The 6,270-nt window shown below is 42.2% G+C and overlaps 1 protein-coding gene across 6 annotated transcripts in view; it reads right to left on the bottom strand.

The window, feature by feature from the left end:
• PHLDB2 (pleckstrin homology like domain family B member 2) overlaps nt 1–5,780 on the bottom strand; it is a 149,669-nt gene extending 143,889 nt beyond the window's left edge. For 3 of the 6 annotated variants that reach the window (XM_027867939.1, XM_027867969.1, XM_027867960.1), the window contains exon 1: nt 5,391–5,470. The gene's annotated coding sequence lies outside the window, so the exon portion shown is untranslated. Of the gene's footprint in view, nt 1–5,390; nt 5,471–5,623; nt 5,712–5,748 lie in introns of those variants that run through there. The other 3 variants (XM_027867979.1, XM_027867988.1, XM_027867949.1) reach the window with 2 other exon arrangements.
• Between the last annotated feature and the right edge of the window lie 490 nt (nt 5,781–6,270).

Raw genomic sequence — 6,270 nt, 5'->3', positions numbered from 1 at the left:
GAAGAGAAGAGAAGAGAAGAGAAGAGAAGAGAAGAGAAGAGAAGAGAAGAGACTACAAAGGGTTTTTGAAGCACCATTGCCCCACTAGTGTCTTGGGGGATCATCATCCTCCCACTTTATCTAGTCAATCTAAAGTCTCAGAGAGGAGGGACTAGTAAAGATAGAGGATAGTAGTCTGAGTTATCTCCATACCTGGAGAGATACAGACCATATCCAAGCCTGATAAGCTAGAATAGAAAATAAAGACTGAATTAAAATAGCACTGGTCATTCATAAAAGAAAGGACTACAAACAAGAAGCATGTTTATAGCAAGAAAACCAGAGAAAAATCAACCATATGGTAGAGACAAAAGATGACTGATGAGTCTATCAATAGTACTTACTAAATGCCTGCTATGTGCCAAGCACTACTAAGTGCTAGGGATAGAAAGGCAAAAACCAACCTCTGATCTCACAGGGCTCACAATCTAATAGGAGAAACAACATGAAAACAACTTTGTACAGACAACATATATACAGATGAAATTGGCACTAATCAACAAATGGAAGGCAGCATTAAGGGGATCAAGAAAAATATGATGAGGAAATATGAACAACTAATTTTGGGTAAATGCCATCTCATTGGACAAGCATCTCCTTGATACAACAACAATGTAACTCCAAGAAACTTCAGAATATTTCAGAAGAGCAACCAAAGAACTAAATGAAAATAACAAAGAAATGAGAATCAATCAGTGATTTTATTGGCATAAAAAATTCCTGAGGAAATTACCTCACTAACACAGACTGGCATCTTCTCTACAATGTATAGCCTTCATTGTCTGAGTCTCTGAGAAGCTAAGTGACTAGTCCAAGATCATGCATCCATATGTGTTAGAAATGGAACTCGAACTCTGGTCTTTCTGTCTCTAAAGGTGACCCTCTGCTCACTACATTATCTAAGAGAGCTCCCTCTCTACCTAAGAAATAAGGATAGAAGTTAGAATTCAAAAGGGAGAGATCAGCAAATCTAATAAAAGGTTGGAAGGACTGCAGCAAAAGAAGTAAACTCTTTCAGTAACAGTAGATTCTGCAAAAAGAGAACAACCTAGGTAGAATGAAAAAAATTGAGAAAGAAGGAAAAATAATGGAATAAAACAAGATTGGAAAATATATGAATGCACAATAACATAAGAATGCTAAATTATGAGAGTCGGAAATGATCATCTAAAGATTATAGAAAAACATCATGAAAAAAGAAAAACAAGATACCATAGTCCAAGAAATAATACAGAAAAATTGTTCAGAAATAATGGAAATAGACAGACATGTATCATTCAGAGAAATCCACAGGACCTCAACAGATGGGAATCTCAAATTTAATTTACCAAGAAATATCATAACTGAGCCTCAAAATTGCAAAATCAAGTCAATTAGGGCATATGTAAAATAGTTCTGATTCTAGCAGTGGCTTACTTAGCACCATTCCATGAATAGAACATTTTGAATACTTTTTTCTTATTTAATTAATCCTAGGAAATTAGTAAATAACTGGATATTATTGTCCTCTATTAAAGAAACTCAGAACTGAGTATCTAATAGAAAGAATGCTGACCAAGAAATCAGGAGACCTGGGTTTGAGTCTTGGCTCTGTTATTAACTACCTGGACAAGTTACTTTAATCTGATTAGACCTCTGTTTCTCCATTTGTAGGAGAAAATAAAAAAAGGAGATTGAATTAGAGGACCTCTAAGGTTCCTTTCTGGTAGGAAATTCATACTAAACACCACCAGCTTACCTGAGAATTAGTCTCCTGTCTCCCTGGTACAAAACTTAATTCTTACATCTTTTCATTCATCAACATATGAAGATTTTTCCAGTTTCCTTGGATATCTGAGGACAATATAGAACATCCTTCTGAGTTTGCTGATTTCCCTTTAGTCTAGGTTCCTTTCCATTTTCTCTTACATGTCTACATCTCCCTCCCTCTCATTTGGCCAGGGAATAGCAAAAACTTTTAAGAGTTGAAGCCTGTTCCTTAATCCCTAGGTATACATATAACATAGTCCTTTAACAAAGACAACTTAGAGTTCAGTTAGTCTTAGGCCAGCAGCACTTATGAGGCTGGTTGAGATAAGTGTTTGTTTGAAACTGATTGGTTGAAATGTACAAATGTTTCATTTTATACCTGAGTTTAAAGAGGAGCATCTGTTCTGTTTGTGAACCCATCTGCTGTCCACTTTACCAGAGATGGTATGGTACAGACATCAGTTTAGTGTCACAGGTCATGAACAATAGAATTGCACATCTCTTCCATGGGGATGCTCCATCAAGACATATGTTATATAGTCCCCTGGGGCTGATGCCAAATCAGCCTCTATTCAAAGGCTACATATGGTAAATCCTGAATGTTACATCCCATGTCTTTGGCACAGAAGGGTTAGATTTAGGTCTCAAAAGACTTCTTTTCACCAAATATGATTTCCCACCTCTATCAAATGAAAATCAGCTCACCCAAGCCTAAAGAAAAGTAGTGAGCAATTACTGGTAACTAACACCTGTAATATACTTGGTGATTCTTAAATACAAAGATATCCTACAGGTATAAAGAAACTTAAAATTCATTCTGTCTGAGTAGGGGCCAGTGCATGCTGTAAAACAAGTTCTTGAAGAAGCCAAATTAGTGTTATGCATCTTGATAAAATATGCCTGGAGGCAATAATGTAGTATTATGGGGGATTGTAGATTAAGCAGATCATTTGAAACATATTTTTGTTTGATGTAAAAGATACATGTACAGGTTAATAGTCAGTGAAGGTACGGAAAAAGACTTAAACATCTGCATAGGCAATCTAACTCATGAAACACGTGTGTTGTTGGAATAGGCGCAAAGCTAACTCTCCTTCTAAGTTTGCAGCTTGGCAAGCTCACACTATGCTATGGGCTAAAAATTAACAAAGTCATAAGCCCCATTGCTAGTCTAGTAAGATTATTTGAAAGAAATCTAGTTCTCTCGTTTACTTTTCCAGTGTACTTCTGGATTTAAAAAAGCCTTCTTTTCATAACTGGGAAAATAGAGGTTTTTTTTTTGGAAGAGGGGAGGAAATGAAGCAATTTAGCTACTAATTGCTAAATCAATTAAAAGTTGTCCTCTTCCCCTATCTTCCTACCCCCCTCTCCCTTCTAACCTCCCTCTTTCTCCCTCCCCTCCCCCTACAATTCTGTAAATAAAAGGAAGTTCTTTTGGAAAGGATGGTGAAGAGCTCTGGCTTCAGTCAGGCTCCTGGAAGATAGAAGTTTATATGAGCTTCTAGCCATAATTTTCTCAGAATCCTTTTATTCTTCCACCTCCATTATGGATCCAGACTGCACCCCCTACAGTCAAGGTCTTGGGCCTCATCCTAAGAGCAACAGCTGCCAGCTGCTTGAAACAGATTGAAGATTGCAAATTGAGCAAAATGATGACTGTACTAAAACCAAACATCTCATTTTTCCATTTGTCAGTGAGACTGGGATTTGTAAACCACTAGGTCTCAAGAGGTGAAGGCTGCACTGGTTACTTACGTTACTCAAATGCAATAATTCTTCTTTCTCCCAAGTAATAATGAATGTGCATTTTTTATGGATCATTCATAATGCCTTTAAATGAGTAAGTTAAAACCTTGAAAAAGGCCATTGTTTCATTGTTTTTCAGAGAAACTTAGTCTTCTTCCTTATAAATATTTTCACAATCTAGGGCAATAGCACCCAGGAAATACGCTCTTCTTTTTAATATTAGACAATCTAAATGTTTATTTATCCAAAACTAAACAACTTGTTGCTATCCTACTAGAATCCAAAAGTCCTATTGCTTTTGGGGCATATATTTTGCCCTTCACAATACATTCAAATATTACTTCTCCCAGCAAGACTGAATTTAAGAATCCTGAAGAAAACACACAGATCACTCTTAACCAAACCAAATAAATCAAAACCCCAAACACCTAACTTCTCAACACAATTCGTACATAACTTGGGGGGGGGGGGTCACAAATATTAACTACCAATATTTTACTGAGTTTTTACAAAGAATTTTAACAAAACTGGAGTAGTTTTTGTGTGGCTTTTCTCTATTCCCCACTCCCTGCTGCACCTAGGTGGGGCAGCATTCACAGTGGTAAATTACCTAGTAGCTGGAGACTTTGGGGGAGTTAAGAGGTGAGAGATGAGAGGTGAGCCTAGAGCAAAGTGGTAAGGGCAGAGCTGGGCAGATGAAAGGTAACAGGCTTAGTCACAGATTTAGAGATTTAGACCTGGAAAGGCCCTTAAAGGTCGTCTAGTCCAACCCTTACCCCCATTTTACAGATGAGCAAATTAAAGCCCTGTGAGGTTCCGAGCCATGCCCTAGGTCCTACAGGAAATAGGGAGCAGAGCTCACATTAGAACTCAGGTCCTTTGACTCCAAATTCAGCACTTTTCTCCCCCAGTCCCACTTTGCCTCCTTCTGCTAGGTTTCTCTTTTGCATAAGAAGGGTAGATGGATTTATAGAGGAGGTAGATTCCATTTACAAAGCTCTTTAAAACAGGAAACTCCAGCCCTTGGAGCTACTGCCTGTCAGCCTTTTAATTTCCTGGCTCTGGCTGGGGTGAGCCAGGTCTTCTGAGCTTTTAATAAATGACTGACTGGATCTGTGTTATTAAATCTCCCAAACAACATAAAAAAAGTGAACATCCCCCTTCTCAACCAGCTAAGGCCAGCACGTAGTTTCGGTTTTCCAAAGTAGAACACGGTGATATGTCAAATAAGGCACCAAAAGCCCCGGTTGGCGTCTGGGGGTTTGAAACTTAGAGGTAACCCATATTCCCTCAGAGCAAAGTAGGAAAAGTCCCATCCGGGAAGCTCCCACCCAAGTTCTCTGACTCTGTTGCTTCTTCCCAAAGCCCCGCTGCAAATCAGCGCTGGCTCTCACTGCACCTCGGGCTAACCCCAGGTCTGCACTTCTGTCCTAAAGCCCCATCCAAAGGGAAGTGCTCCTGGGTCCCTACAAATCCCTTAAACTCTCCCTTTCGGGGCTGTCGGGAAACATGAAAAGTTTGTCTCCTATTTTACAAACGCAGCTGCCGCGTCCCCGACCCAACATATATTCCCACCCTAGGGAGCCCAAAATGAGGCGGAAGACCCCTTTAGCATCCGCTCCTCTCTCCCGACAGTTCACTCCAACCCCAAGACCCCCAGATCCAGCGCGAGGAGGAGGTCCCCCAACAATCCCCACACGTCCTTCTTGGTGGCCCCCCCAAGGCCATGCAACTCTTGGTTGCTTCTCATCCGACCCCGAGCCTTTCTCCACTCAGCAGATCCGCAGATCTGCTTTTGTTCCTGGTGCCAGGGATGAAAAAGAGCAAAGAAACTCTTCTCCCCTGTCCTCACTAACCTTGTCATCCTTTCTGCTGCTTCAGTCGGCGGGTTCCTGGACGTCCCTCTCTCCCCAGCCTGCCTTTGCCCTGCCCTGCCCTGCCCTGCCCTATCCTGCCCTGCCCCGCTCTGCGAAGTCCCAATCTCAGTCCGTCCGCTCCAACTGCAGCCCGCCCTCTTCGGACCCAGACAGAGTAGCGCTGGCCCCCCACCCAAGGGCCCGCCAGATCTCCTCCACCTACTCCTACTCACCGCCCTGCAACCGGCTGCAACCAACTCCTGCCAGAGGGGGGAGAGAGGCCCTCGCACCCAGCGAGACTAGGAGAAAGAGCCCCACTCCCGTCCCACCCCCGCCATGGGGCAATAGTCCTACTCACTCGTTCGTGAAGCCGACTCCCTAGCCCCGGGTGGGAAGGGAAGGGAAGGGGAGGTATTTACCCGGAGCCCTCTGTGGCAGCTCCCCCCTCCTCCCTTGCAGAGATTGGCTCTGCTTCTCCCCTCCCGCTCCAGTCCTCTTATTTATGACCCTGGTTAGGACTGTTGTTATTCCTATTAATGAAGATGGGGATAAAGACTTCTGGAGGCAGATTGCCAGGATGGCTGGGCTGCTGGCACTTGTTATTACGCCCCATTATAGGACACTATCTGTTCAAAGCCCAGTCTGCAGCCGTTCATTAGGGATCTTTGTGGAAGAGGGGCGGGATAGTGTAGGATCTGCGCTTCACTCCCCACCCGCTAATTGAACTCCGAGGAAACTCTTAGTGACTGCAACCACCTTTTGACAATTTGCCTGTGGGGCAGTTTTCTTGGTGTGGTGTATCATAAAGCTATATACAGCAGAATCGTTAGAGAGGAAGGAATAGTCTGTAGACTGATAAATAACATAAAAAACAAACCTC

Source organism: Vombatus ursinus, unplaced genomic scaffold, assembly GCF_900497805.2.
Source record: "Vombatus ursinus unplaced genomic scaffold, bare-nosed wombat genome assembly UNPS02001419.1, whole genome shotgun sequence".
Classification (NCBI taxonomy): Eukaryota; Metazoa; Chordata; class Mammalia; order Diprotodontia; family Vombatidae; genus Vombatus; species Vombatus ursinus.
The sequence above is the reverse complement of the archived record's forward strand: the minus strand, read 5'-3'. Positions and strand labels throughout refer to the sequence as shown.